The following is a 15,491-nucleotide window of genomic DNA, read 5'->3' as shown; positions in this document are numbered from 1 at the left end:
AAATTACGACATTTATACCGAAAATCTGCCAATTACTGAAAGCAGCGATGGATCACATTTTGCCTAAACCCTCCCTGCAGTTTTCAAAATATCTCGAACATCCCAAATTCGACCCTTGAGCCATATTTTGGAGCCAAATTCTGTCTCTCTGCACGTATTCGCAGTTTGAAATTACGACTTTTTATTCCGATAATACGCCAATTACTGAGTGCGGCGATGGGTCACATTTTTCCTAAACCCCCCGTGCAGTTTTCAAAATATCCCAAACATCCTCAATTCGACCCTTGAGCCATATTTTGGAGCCAAATTCTGGCTCTCTGCACGAATTCGCAGTTTGAAATTACGACTTTTTATACCGAAAATATGTAATATAACACACTGGCTGGGGTCTCCAGCAACACACTGGCAGGGGTCTCCAGCAACACACTGGCAGAGATCTCCAGCAACACACTGGCAGGGGTCTCCAGCAACACACTGGCAGGGGTCTCCAGCAACACACTGGCAGGGGTCTCCAGCAACACACTGGCAGAGATCTCCAGCAACACACTGGCAGGGGTCTCCATCAACACACTGGCAGAGGTCTCCAGCAACACACTGGCAGAGATCTCCAGCAACACACTGGCAGGGGCCTCCATCAACACACTGGCAGAGGTCTCCATCAACACACTGGCAGGGGTCTCCAGCAACACACTGGCAGGGGTCTCCAGCAACACACTGGCAGGGGTCTCCATCAACACACTGGTAGGGGTCTCCAGCAACACACTGGCAGGGGTCTCCAGCAACACACTGGCAGAGGTCTCCAGCAACACACTGGCAGAGGTCTCCAGCAACACACTGGCAGGGGTCTCCATCAACACACTGGCAGGGGTCTCCATCAACACACTGGCAGGGGTCTCCAGCAACACACTTGCAGGGGTCTCCAGCAACACACTGGCAGAGGTCTCCAGCAACACACTGGCAGAGGTCTCCAGCAACATACTGGCAGGGGTATCCAGCAACATACTGGCAGAGGTCTCCAGCAACACACTGGCAGGGGTCTCCAGCAACACACTGGCAGAGGTCTCCAGCAACACACTGGCAGGGGTCTCCAGCAACACACTTGAAGGGGTCTCCAGTAACACACTGGCAGGGGTCTCCAGCAACACACTGGCAGAGGTCTCCAGCAACACACTGACAGGCCTGTCCCGACGCGACGCTTTACCCGATTATTTACCCGACGATTTACCCGACGCTTTCCCCAACGCTTTACCCGACGATTAACCCGACAATTTACCCGACGCTTTACCCGACGATTTACCCGACGATTTACCCGACGATTTACCAGATGATTTACCTGACGGTTTACCCGACGATTATGTTCGGTCCGACCATTTACTTTTCATTTATGGTATGGGAAAAGTAAAGACGATTATGGTCGACGAACATGTTCGGACAGAACATGTTTATAACCCGGATAAACCTGAGTTCGAGCCTGTCGCAACCGATGCAACTACAGGGCACAGATAGATTTCTGTGATGTCCTCTCCTGTAGGAGCATCAGTTTCGATAGATTCTCTGGATAGCCGAAGATTGATTGACGTCAATCAATATCAAATATCATATAACATCAAATCAATCATATAATCATATAATATCAAATAAAAAATCAAAACAATAAATGGTTTTACCATTTATTTTCTTTTATGATCGGTCCATTTACCCGACCCGACGATTTACCCGACGGTTTACTCGACGATTTACCCGACAGTTTACAATGAAGGTTTACCCGAAGGTTTACCCGACGGTTTACTCGACGGTTTACAATGACGATTTACCCGACGGTTTACAATGACGGTTTACAATGACGGTTTAACCGACGGTTTACCCGACGGTTTACAAAGACGGTTTAACCGACGGTTTACCCGCCGCTTTACCCTGACAGTTTACCCGACGTGTTTAGTTTACAGTTTTCACGTCAGTTATCATGAGAACAGATTTTAGACTATTTTATTTTATTTATTCGACGACTTACACTTACTTACGACGACGGGTTTACCTGTCGGGTTTACCCGTTTTTACACGGGTAAAAAACGGGTAAAAATTATCCGACGACTTACGCGACGATTAACGCGACGATTTATCCGACGATTTACGCGACGATTTACGCGACGATTTACGCGACGATTTACGCGACGATTTAGCCGACGATTTAGCCGACGATTTAGCCGACGATTTACCCGACGATTTACCCGACGATTTACCCGACGATTTACGCGACGATTTACCCGACGATTTACGCGACGATTATGTTCGGTGACGATTCATTCGGCGATTTATTTATTCATTTTTATTTATTCATTTATTTTTATTTTTTATTTTTTATTTATATTTATTTATGCTTTATTCGTTATTATTCATTCGGCGATACATTCGGCGGTACATTCGGAGCTTTATTTATTCATTTTTATTTATTCATTTTTATTTATTTATGACCCGACCCGACCCGACACGACCCGACCCGACACGACCTGACCCGACACGACCTGACCCGACACGACCTGACCCGACACGACCTGACCCGACCTGACCCGACACGACACGACCTGACCCGACCCGACACGACCCGACCCGACACGACCTGACCCGACACGACCTGACCCGACCTGACCCGACACGACACGACACGACCCGACCCGACACGACACGACCCGACCCGACCCGACCCGACCTGACCCGACACGACCCGACCCGACACGACCCGACCCGACACGACCCGACCCGACACGACACGACACGACCCGACACGACCTGACCCGACACGACACGACCCGACCCGACCCGACACGACCTGGCACGACCTGACCTGACCCGACACGACCTGACCCGACACGACCTGACCTGACACGACACGACCTGACACGACACGACCTGACACGACACGACCTGACCTCGCCTTTCCTAATCTAACTCGGGTCCAGGTGTGGGTCCGTGGGCCCCCGGACTTCCACCCTTCCCCACATCCCAGGGTCAGGTCAGGTCAGGTCACGTTTTAGCTACCCAGAGACCTCACAGTCGAGATGGACGGACGCAGCTACAGGACGGGACACACACAAATCTGTGCCCTGTAGTTACACCGTTTTGACAGACTCGAACTCACGTCAGTTCTCATGAGAACAGATTCCCATCCGACTAGGCCATTCTGGGGTCGCCAAGTTTTCCAAAGCTGGTTCTTATATTTATATTGAGTAATTTGGTAACATGTCGTCGGCGGTTTAATGCTCCAATATTCCAACTGAACCAAATATATATTTGGCTGCAACAGTTAACTTAGATACGTTTGTGTAAATAATATCTGTAATTATTGTATTTGGGCGTTAATAAACAGGGTAAAGCTCCGACGTAAATTTGCCTGGCGTGGATGGGTTTTTGTTTGGGCTATTTGAGGAGGAGGAGGATGACGTCTTGACTGGAAGCTGAAGGGGGAGTGTGAAGCCCAGAAGGAGACCAACACGTTGATAACTTAGACATTATTGAGGGCATTTTTCGACATTTAAATTAATATACACGGAAGTAAAATTTAAAGAAAGAAACTCGAGTGTTTTTTTGACTCATGAAGGTTAATAATTTACTAACTTTTATGGTACTGAAAGGGACTATTTTCACTTTGTGAGAGAAGTTGTAGGAATTGTGGTAAGCTATTAGTTAGAAAAAAAAGGCAATCAACATTGTAAGAGTTTTTTCTCCTTATCTGCAGAGTAGGAGTGAGGACAGCTAATTTATACAAACAGGCTGTTACCGTTCTCTCGCTGTCTCTCTCTCTGATCTTCCTCTGATCTTCCTCTCTTCTGTTCTCTTTCTGACTTTGTATGTTATGCCTGTTTCTTTCTCTGTATTTCTGCCTCTCTCGTTCTCCCATGATACCAGTTCACAACATGCTGACTGACTCCTGGCTACCAATTTACTGCTAGGTGAACAGATGCATTTAATGAGAGGAAATGTGCCCAAACATTTTATGTCGTGAACAGCTTAGTAGGTCCAATTACTACCCTACCCCACGATACAACCCCACAACATGCTGACTAAGTACTGGGTTCATATTTACTGCTAGGTGAACAGATGCATTAGGTGAGAGAAAATGTGCCCAAGCCATTTCTGCAGCCACTGGTAATCGAACCTAGAATTCCGGATTTTGAGTCAACAATGAACACGTAAAACTTTCATATTTGTCGAAGTTTGAGTATATGTGTGCATGTGTGGCTTACTCTCTCTGTCTCCATGTCTTCTTCTCTCTATTCATATCTTTCTCTTTATCTCATTATATATCATAAAACAGTTAAACTTCGATATTTCTGGTACGTACAGACTCTATCAGGAATAAATGTGGTTCACAAGGATTCTTTCACACATGTTACTGGAACACAGATACTCTCACCTTCATATGTCAGTCATGGTTTAGGTAATGACATCTAACATCATCATTTAGGTAATGACATCAGTGTTATGAGTAGGCATAGGGTCATAAAGTGCAAAACCACCTGGGTTTTGCACTTTATATTTGCATATACTTCTGTAGGGAATTCTATTGCGAACACAATCTTACCAAAATGAAAGACCTAGGACGAGAATTGAGATGTCCAAAGTGAAGAGAGTGTACACATTTTATTGCTCTTGCGCGGTTCTGGGTAATACGCTCTTACTTTCTCACTTTCTCGCTGGGCTTAATATGCATTTAGTCTTGCAGATAATTCTATTGCGAACACATTGATACCAAATTGAAAAACCTAGGACGAGAAATGAGATGACAAAGTGAAAAGAGAATACACTTTTCAGTGTATTCTGAAAAGTGATGAAAAGTGAAAAGTGAAATACCCAAATGAAAGCCCTAGGACGGGAATTGAGGTGACAAAAGTGAAAAAAGTGTTCACATTTTATCGCTCTTGTGTGCTAGCGGGTAACAAGCACTCAATTTCTCTGTTTGTTGTGGATGGTACGCCAGACTTTTGGTCTTTATATGCCGTTAGTCCCGTAGAGAATTCTATTTCGAACACAATGACACCAATTTGAAAAACCTTGGACGAGAATTGAGGTGATAAAGTTGAAAACAGTATACACTTTTCAGAATTACCACTCGCTCCCGGAAACACTGAGGCCCACCTTAGGTAGTGTGGGTCGGGCGTACGCAATGCAATAAAGTGCTAGGTGAATAAACATGCCTCCACGCTGCCCATAACACACACACATTCCCAAATAACTGCCCATAACACACACACACATTTCCAAATAACTGCCCACAACACACACATATGCCTCCATGCTGCCAATAACAAACACACATCCCCATGCTGCCATAACAGACAGACACACACACACACACACACACACACACACACACACACACACACACACACACACACACACACACACACACACACACACACACACACACACACACACACACACACACACACACACACACACACACACACACACACACACACACACACACACACACACACACACACACACAGTTGGAGGAGTTCGAAATTACGAGAGAGGAGGTCAAGAGACACCTGCTGGATCTGGATGTTAGAAAGGCTGTTGGTCCAGATGGGATCTCACCATGGGTACTGAAAGAGTGTGCAGAGGCACTTTGCTTGCCACTCTCCATAGTGTATAGTAAGTCACTAGAGACGGGAGACCTACCAGAAATATGGAAGACGGCGAATGTGGTCCCAATATACAAAAAGGGCGACAGACAAGAGGCACTGAACTACAGGCCAGTCTCCTTGACTTGTATACCATGCAAGGTGATGGAGAAGATCGTGAGAAAAAACCTGGTAACACATCTGGAGAGAAGGGACTTCGTGACAAATCGCCAACATGGATTCAGGGAGGCTAAATCTTGCCTTACAGGCTTGATAGAATTCTACGATCAGGTGACACAGATTAAGCAAGAAAGAGAGGGCTGGGCGGACTGCATTTTCTTGGATTGTCGGAAAGCCTTTGACACAGTACCGCATAAGAGGCTGGTACATAAGCTGGAGAGACAGGCAGGTGTAGCTGGTAAGGTGCTTCAGTGGATAAGGGAGTATCTAAGCAATAGGAAGCATAGAGTTACGGTGAGGGGTGAGACCTCCGATTGGCGTGAAGTCACCAGTGGAGTTCCCACAGGGCTCTGTACTCGGTCCTATCTTGTTTCTGATATATGTAAATGATCTCCCGGAGGGTATCGATTCATTTCTCTCAATGTTTGCGGACGATGCTAAAATTATGAGAAGGATTAAAACAGAAGAGGACTGTTTGAGGCTTCAAGAAGACCTAGACAACCTGAAGGCATGGTCGAACAAATGGTTGTTAGAGTTTAACCCAACCAAATGTAATGTAATGAAGATAGGTGTAGGGAGCAGGAGGCCAGATACAAGGTATCATCTGGGAGAGGAAATTCTTCAGGAGTCAGAGAAGGAAAAAGACTTGGGGGTTGATATCACGCCAGACCTGTCTCCTGCAGCACATATCAAGCGGATAACATCAGCGGCATATGCCAGGCTGGCCAACATACGAACGGCATTCAGAAACTTGTGTAAAGAATCATTCAGAACTTTGTATACCACATATGTCAGGCCAATCCTGGAGTATGCAGCCCCAGCATGGAGTCCATATCTAGTCAAGGATAAGACTAAACTGGAAAAGGTTCAAAGGTTTGCCACGAGACTAGTACCCGAGCTGAGAGGTATGAGCTACGTGGAGAGACTACGGGAATTAAACCTCACTTCGCTGGAAGACAGAAGAGTTAGGGGGGACATGATCACCACATTCAAGATTCTGAAGGGGATTGATAGGGTAGATAAAGACAGTCTATTTAACACAAGGGGAACACGCACAAGGGGACACAGGTGGAAACTGAGTGCCCAAATGAGCCACAGAGATATTAGAAAGAACTTTTTTAGTGTCAGAGTGGTTGTCAAATGGAATGCATTAGGGGGTGATGTGGTGGAGGCTGACTCCATACACAGTTTCAAGTGTACATATGACAGAGCCCGATTGGCTCAGGAATCTGTACACCTGTTGATTGACGGTTGAGAGGCGGGACCAAAGAGCCAGAGCTCAACCCCCGCAAACACAACTAGGTGAGTACTAGGTGAGTACACACACACACATGCCCCCCATGCTGCCCATAGCACATACTCGTATGACCCCATACAGCTCATAACAAATGCATGCTTTAATACTTGCCATAACACACGCATGCACCCCCATCCTGCCCATAACACACACACATATGCCTCCATGATTTCCCATAACACACAATGGTTAATGTAATGAAGATAGGTGTAGGAAGCAGGAGACCAGATACAAGGTATCATTTGGGAGATGAAATACTTCAAGAGTCAAAGAGAGAGAAAGACTTGGGGGTTGATATCACGCCAGACCTGTCCCCTGAAGCTCATATGAAGAGGATAACATCAGCGGCATATGCCAGGTTGGCTAACATAAGAACTGCCTTTAGAAACTTGTGTAAGGAATCATTCCGAACTTTGTATATCCCATATGTCAGACAAATCCTGGAGTATGCTGCTTCAGCATGGAGTCCATATCTATTCAAGCATAAGACTAAACTGGAAAAGGTTCAAAGGTTTGTCACCAGACTAGTACCCGGACTGAGGAGTATGAGCTACGAGGAGAGACTACGGGAATTAAACCTCACGTCACTGGGAGACAGAAGAGTTAGGGGGGCGGGGGCATGATCACCACATACAAGTTTCTCAGAGGAATTGATAGGGTAGATAAAGACACTATTTAACACCAGAAGCACACGCACTAGGGGACACAGGTGGAAAGTGAGTGCCTAAATGAGCCATAGAGACATTAGGAAGAATTTCTTCAGTGTCAGAGTAGTTGACAAATGGAATGCATTAGGAAGTGATGTGGTGAAGGCTGACTCCATACACAGTATGGAGTCATACTGTGGGCCTGGTAGCCCACCAGGCACACCCATGGTAGCCATGGAGTCATCTGGGGCCTGGTAGCCTAGTGGATAGCGCGCAGGACGCGTAATTCTGTGGCGCGGGTTCGATTTCCGCACCAGGCAGAAACAAATGGGCAAAGTTTCTTTCACCCTGAAAGCCCCTGTTACCTAACAGTAAATAGGTACCTGGGAGTTAGTCTGCTGTCAAGGGCTGCTTCTTGGTGTGTGTGTGTGTGTGTGTGTGGTGTGAAAAAAAAATAGTTAGTAAACAGTTGATTGACGGTTGAGAAGCGGGCCGAAAGAGCAAAGCTCCACCACCACAAACACAACCACGTGAATGCAACTAGTGAATACAGTTTCAAGTGTAGATATGATTGAGCCCAGAAGGCTCAGGAACCTGTACACCAGTTGATTGACAGTTGAGAGGCGGAACCAAAGAGCCAGAGTTCAAGCCCCGCAAGCACAAATAGGTGAGTACAAATAGGTGAGTACATGCTGCCCATTACACTCACCATAACATGACCCTATGCCTACTCATAGGATCAAGAGAGTGATGTAGAGGATCAAGAGAGGGATTTAGAGGCTCAAGAGAGGGATTCAGAGCCTTAAGAGAGTGATGCAGAGGCTGAAGAGAGTGTTGCAGAGGCTCAAGAGAGGGATGCAGAGGCTTAAGAGGGTGATGTAGAGCCTCGAGAGAGTGATGCAGAGGCTCAAATGAGGGATGGAGAGGCTTAGGAGAATGTTGCAGAGGCTCAAGAGAGGGATGCAGAGGCTTAAGAGAGTGATGCAGAGGCTTAAGAGAGGGATGCAGAGGCTCAAGAGAGTGATGCAGAGGCTCAAGAGAGTGATGCAGAGGCTTAGGAGAATGATGCAGAGGCTCAATAGAGGGATGCAGAGGCTGAAGAGAAAGATGCAGAGGCTTAAGTGAGTGATGCAGAGGCTTAAGAGAGGGATGCAGAGGCTCAAGAGAGTGATGCAGAGGCTGAAGAGAAAGATGCAGAGGCTTAAGAGAGTGATGCAGAGGCTCAAGAGAGTGATGCAGAGGCTCAAGAGAATGATGTAGAGGCTTAAGAGAGGGATGCAGAGGCTCAAGAGAATGATGCAGAGGCTCAAGAGAGTGATGCAGAGGCTCAAAAGAGTGATGCATAAGATCAAGAGAGTGATGCATAGGATCAAGAGAGTGATGCAGAGGATCAAGAGAGGGATTTAGAGGCTCAAGAGAGGGATTCAGAGGCTTAAGAGAGTGATGCAGAGGCTGAAGAGAGTGTTGCAGAGGCTCAAGAGAGGGATGCAGAGGCTTAAAGGGTGATGTAGAGCCTCAAGAGAGTGATGCAGAGGCTCAAGAGAGGGATGCAGGGGCCCAAGAGAGTGATGCAGATGCTCAAGAGAGGGATGCAGAGGATGAAGAGAGTGATGCAGAGGCTCGAGAGAGTGATGCAGAGGCTCAAAAGAGGGATTCAGAGGCTCAAGAGAGGGATGCAGAGGCTTAAGAGAGTGATGCAGAGGCCTAAGAGAGAGATGCAGAGGCTGAGGAGAGTGATGCAGAGGCTGAAGAGAGTGATGCAGAGGTTTAGGAGAATGATGCAGAGGCTCAAGAGAGGGATTCAGAGGTTGAAGAGAGTGATGCAGAGGCTTAAGTGAGTGATGCAGAGGCTTAAGAGAGGGATGCAGAGGCTCAAGAGAGTGATGCAGAGGATGAAGAGAGGGATGCAGAGGCTTAAGAGAGTGATGCAGAGGCTGAAGAGAGTGTTGCAGAGGCTTAAGAGAGAGATGCAGAGGCTCAAGAGAGTGATGCAAAGGCTCAAGAGAGTGATACAGAGGCTCAAGACAGGGGATGCAGAGGATTAAGAGAGGGATGCAGAGACTCAAAAAAGTGTTGCAGAGGCTCAAGAAAGGGATGCAGAGGCTTAGGAGAGTGATGCAGAGGCTCAAGAGAGTGATGCAGGTGCTCAGGAGAGTGATGCAGAGGCTAAAGAGAGTGCTGCAGAGGCTTAAGAGAGGGATACAGAGGCTCAAGAGAGTGATGCAGAGGCTCAAGAGAGTGATGCAGGTGCTCAGGAGAGTGATGCAGAGGCTCATGAGAGGAATGCATCACTCTCTTGAGCCTCTGCCTCACTCTCTTAAGCCTCTGCATCTTTCTCTTCAGCCTCTGCATCACTCTCTTGAGCCTCTGCATCCCTCTCTTAAGCCTCTGCATCACTCACTTAAGCCTCTGCATCACTCTCTTCAGCCTCTTCATCCCTCTATTGAGCCTCTGCATCATTCTCCTAAGCCTCTGCATCACTCTCTTGAGCCTCTGCACCACTCTTTTGAGCCTCTGCATCCCTCTCTTAAGCCTCTGCATCACTCTCTTAAGCCTCTGCATCACTCTGCATTCTATCGAAGAAATTACATGTATGCTCGAGATGGGGTGCATCTGACCAGGGCTGGTGTTGTTGTTGTTGTTGTTGCGAACTCCTTGGAACCTGTTGTGGGAAGGATTTGATTGTGTTTAAACTGTTAGTAGATAGTGGTATGGGAATTGATATGGAGAAAGGAGGTAATAAAAGTACGTGTTTGCGGGAGAAACAACTTGGCAAAATAATCAAGGAAGGAGTCGAGCGTCAAAATAACAATACACTTAGGGTATATTATATGAACAGTAGGAATCTTAAAATCAAAATAAACGATTTAAATGCTCTTGTGTGCACGGAAAAAATAGATATTATTGTACTTACCGAAACGTGGATGAATGTAGAAAATGGAGAACTATTAGCTGAATATGAGGTAAATGTATTTAAACTATTTCCCACAGATAGATATATTAGATGAGGAGGGGGATATATTATATGTTAGGGAAAATTTTAAATGTAGTCTCAAAGAGGAAATCAAAACTGAGCCACACACAGAAACTATTTGGCTAGAATTAGACGAAAAAGCAAATAATCTTATAATAGGAGTTATATACACGCCACCAAATTTACACAGAGTAGAAGCAAAGCATCTATTGGATGAAACATCTAAAGCATATAGGTCTAACAGTATTTGTGTAATAGGTGACTTTAATTTTAGCGGAAAAAATGGGTTTAACAGAACAGGGAATAATGATGCAGATGATTTTCTAGAATTAATTGATGATTGCTTCCTCACGCAACACATGAATGAACCAACGCAATAAAATAATATTTTAGTCTTACAAAAGAAGACGTTTGAGGGAGAGTACAAGTAGATCTAGATGTGCTCAAGCAGTGGTCGGACAGATGGTCAGTTTTTTTCCTTTAACACTGACAAATGCAAAGCACTAAACATAGGTGAGACGAAGAGAAGGCACCAGGAATAGTATAGGTTAGAAAGCTATTTCTAGATTCTGTTAACACAGCAAGATAAAGACTGCTAGAATGGTACACGTGCACATGGACAGATAATTTACATCAAAGTTGTGAGAAACATTTAGGTGACCAAAAGACTATTATCTAGGCAACGCAGTGTCCCAGACTTACTAATGTTCCACAGTCACATCCATATCGATTTGATCTCCAATTTTCTCTTCAGATTGCTTGATAAAAAGTGATAATTAACTAGACTGTTTTCCAAATTAATGCTCACATCTTAAAAATAAAGGAAACAAGAAAAAACATTTATTACGTGAACAGTAAAAGAAGACGTTCATGAGCTTGGGTGGAACTCCGGACTGTGAGGCCGCGGAGGACGCTCCCACAGCTGGGCTACGACGGCTTCTGATTACTCTTTCATAAACACAGATCTTATCTTGCATAAACACCAAGAATCTAATAAGCAAAATGAAATCTAGTGTGTTGATTGTTTTGTGTGGGTTAGTGAGTTACCAAATATTTAGATAAGTAAACTATAAATGACGAACTTTCATGAACTTTGTAATGTGTTTTAATAAGTGAAAGTGTCATAAATAAAGTCTATATATGTATGGTCCAGGCATAATTAGCACAAACCACATACCAACACAAACAGTCACTCAGACATTCACATGAGCATGCAAGTGCTGATTTGATATACTCACCTAGATGTGTTTGCGGGGGTTGAGATTTGGCTCTTTGGTCCCGTCTCTCAACTGTCAACTGGTGTACAGATTCTTGAGCCTACTGGGCTTTATCAAATCTACATTTGAAACTGTGTATGGAGTCTGCCTCCACCCACATCAGTGCTTAATGCATTCCATTTGTTAACTACTCTGACACTGAAAAAAAAACTCTTGTAAATTTCTCTGTGGTTCATCTGGGTACTAAGTTTTCACCTGTGTCCCCATGTTCGTGTTCCACCCGTGCTAAAGAGTTTGTCTTTGTCCACCCCTGTCAGTTCCCCTGAGAATTTTGTAGGTTGTTATAATGTCTCCCCTTACACCTCTATTCTCCAGGGACGTGAGTTTAACTCCCTTAGTCTTTCCTCGCAGCTCATATCTCTCAGTTCTGGAACTAGTCTGGGGGCATACTCTGAATCTTTTCTAACTTTGTCTTGTGTATGGACTCTAGGTATGGACTCCAGGCTGGAGCTGCATATTCCATGATTGGTCTGACATAAGTCATATACAAGGTCCAGAACGATTCCTTAAACAAGTTTCTAAAGGCAGTTCTTATGTAGGCCAATCTAGCATATGCCGCTGATGATATCCTTTTCATGTGGGCCTCTGGGGGACAAGTAAGGTGTGATATCAAACCCCAGATCTTTCACTCTGTTTGACTCTTACAGGATTTCACCTCACAGATTGTGTACTGTATTCAGCCTTCTGCTTCCTTCACCTTATTTCATTACTTTACATTCTCCTGAGTTGAACTTTAGTAGCCATTTTCTTGACCATTCCTCTAGTTTGTTCAGATCATCCTGTAGTCTCTGTCTATCTTCATCTAATTTTATTCTTTTCATAATTTTTGCATCATCAGCAAACAAAGCGAGGAATGAGTCTATACCCTCTGGAAGATTGTTTACATATATTAGAAACAGTATGGGTCCAAGTACAGAGCCCTGTTGGACTCCGCTGGTGACATCTCGCCTCGCTGATGTCTCCTCCCTCACAGTTACTCACTGTTTCCTGTTGCTTAGATACTCCCTTATCCACTGGAGCACCTTACCTTTTAGTCCTTGCTTTTTTTCTGGGATATTCCTGCGTGGGCCCTAAGCCTCTGGCTGGCCCACTAAGTGTTGTTTGTTTCTGTTTTACTTGGGCGGAGTATGAGTATTTATGACTCGTATGGTCGCTTCAGCAAGATTTTGCCATATGTGTTTAACAACTTCTTCTGCTCTGTTGAATCTAAGTTGAAATCGTAATTGGTTTGTAACTGTGCACTGTGTTAGATAATGATCCAGTGGTCTGTCGGGCATTTCTCCACAGTGTTGACATTTCCTCTCATCTTCTGGAACCTGTAAGCCTATTTCCCATGCACATGGGTATCCAAGCCTGATGCGATGTAAGTGTACTTTTGTTGTTCTACTGCTCCCTTTCATCAAACTAAGTGGTTCGTAGTTGGTTGAATTCTTGTATCAACCTGCAGATCCTGATGTTGTAACTGCTGTGTTGTGGTCATTGTACATACTTTGTAGTTTATTAGCATCATGAGTTCAGATACTCCTTGCTGTTGCTCCAATTTTTGTAACAGCCTTTTTTTTTTTGGGGGGGGGGGGGGGTAACTGCATCAAAGCCTTTCTGACATTTCAAGAAAATACAGTCTGCCCACCCATGTCTTTCTTGCCTAATTTTTGTTGCTTGGTCATGGAATTCTGTTAAAGATGTGTGGCTCTATTTACCATTTCTGAATCCATGATGGTAGTTAGTTACAAGCCAATTTCCCACCTAATGCTCTACGAGCTTTTTCCTCGCGATCTTCTCCATCACCTTGCATAGTATACTAGTTAGGGAAAGTTGCCTGTAGTTCAGTGCCTCATAACTTTCACCCTTTTTGTATATTTGGACAACATTTGCAGTCTTCCAGCTTTCGGTAGGTCTCCTGTTTCCAGTGACCTGTTATGCTCCACAGAGAGAGGCACACATAGTTTTTCTGCACCTTCTTTTAGTATCCACGGTGAGATTCTATCAGACCCAACGGCCTTTGTCTCATTCAGCTCCAACAGATTCATTTTGACCACATTACTGGTGAGGTAAAATTCCTCCAATTTTGCTTGGTTTGCCTCCCCCTCATTTAGTGCAGGGGCACTATTGTTCTATTGAGAAGACCTCCTGGAATCTCTTGTTGAGGTCTTCTCACACCTCCTTGTCATTCTTTCTTTATCTGTTCTTCCTTTTTCTCTGTTGCATCACTTGTTCCTTCACTGCTGTTTTTCTCCTGATGTGGCTGTGGAGCAGTTTTGGTTGGGTCTTAGCTTTATTAGCAATGTCATTTTCACACTGTCTCTCTGCTTCTCTCCTCACTCTGAGGTACTCATTTCTGGCCTTCTGGTATTTCTCCCTGCTCTCTGGTGTTCTGTTATTCCTGTAGTTTCTCCATGTTCTTGTACTCAATTGCTTCGCTACCTAACTTTCTTGATTGAACCATGAATTCTTCTGTTGCTTTTCATTTTTCTCCTTTTGGGCCGGGATAAACCTGAATGCAGTTTCTGGATGTGTTTCAGTTTCTGAATGCACTTCTGGGTGACGTAGTCCATCATATGCTGTACAGTCTTTTCTCTGAATTCTATTTCCTATTGTTTTCTAATTAGGAAGTTCCTTATTTCGTCATATTTTCCTCTTCGGTAATTTAGTCTTTTATCTTCCAATCCCTTCCTTGGACAGGTAAACTCTACCTCCACCAGATACTCAAATGTCAATACACTGTGGTCACTCATTCCTATGGGGGCTTCAAATTTCAATTCCCTTATTTCTGACTCAGTCAAGGTGAATATTCAGGTCGAGTCGAGCTGTTTTGTCATTGACTCTGATTATTGTGGGTCCCTTGACATGTTGGCACAGAAAGTTCCTTGTTGCCACTTCCAAGAGTTTAGCTCTCCATGTATCTACACCTCCGTGTGGGTCCCCATTCTCCCATTCTATATTTCCATGGTTGAAATCGCCCATGATTAAGAGTCTGGAGCCATTCTTGCAGGCAACTGAAGGTGCCTGCAAGAATGAAATAGTATCATATACATGTACATATACATTTCATATACATGAAATAGTATCGAAATATTGGTAAAAATGAATATATTTACGTAATATCAAACTACATGAAAAACGCGAAAAAGTCATTATTATGCCAAATTGAGGATTTTAACTTCGAATCATAAAGCGACGTTTCGTATTTTTTAGACCCTAGAAAAGACGTATAAAAAAGTTGCTTCCAATACAAATGATAAAAATCAATGTGTTTTCATTAAAATTAACTAAAATGTTCCTGATTTTCGGTTTATATTACTGATGGAAGATGTACACGTAAAACCGTTCTAATCCGGCTGAAACGTTGATATATGCAATAAAAACAGAACTTCTCCCCTTTTAAATATCTTACTCAGTATTTTAACGAGAAACAAATAGATGATTGAAAATGAAGTATTTAAGGTTATTTTCAGATCAATTATGTGTTTGCATAATTTTTCTCGAATATTT

The sequence above is a fragment of the Procambarus clarkii genome, chromosome 1 (genome assembly GCF_040958095.1).
Source record: "Procambarus clarkii isolate CNS0578487 chromosome 1, FALCON_Pclarkii_2.0, whole genome shotgun sequence".
Taxonomy (NCBI): domain Eukaryota; kingdom Metazoa; phylum Arthropoda; class Malacostraca; order Decapoda; family Cambaridae; genus Procambarus; species Procambarus clarkii.
This window is presented reverse-complemented; position numbering follows the sequence as displayed.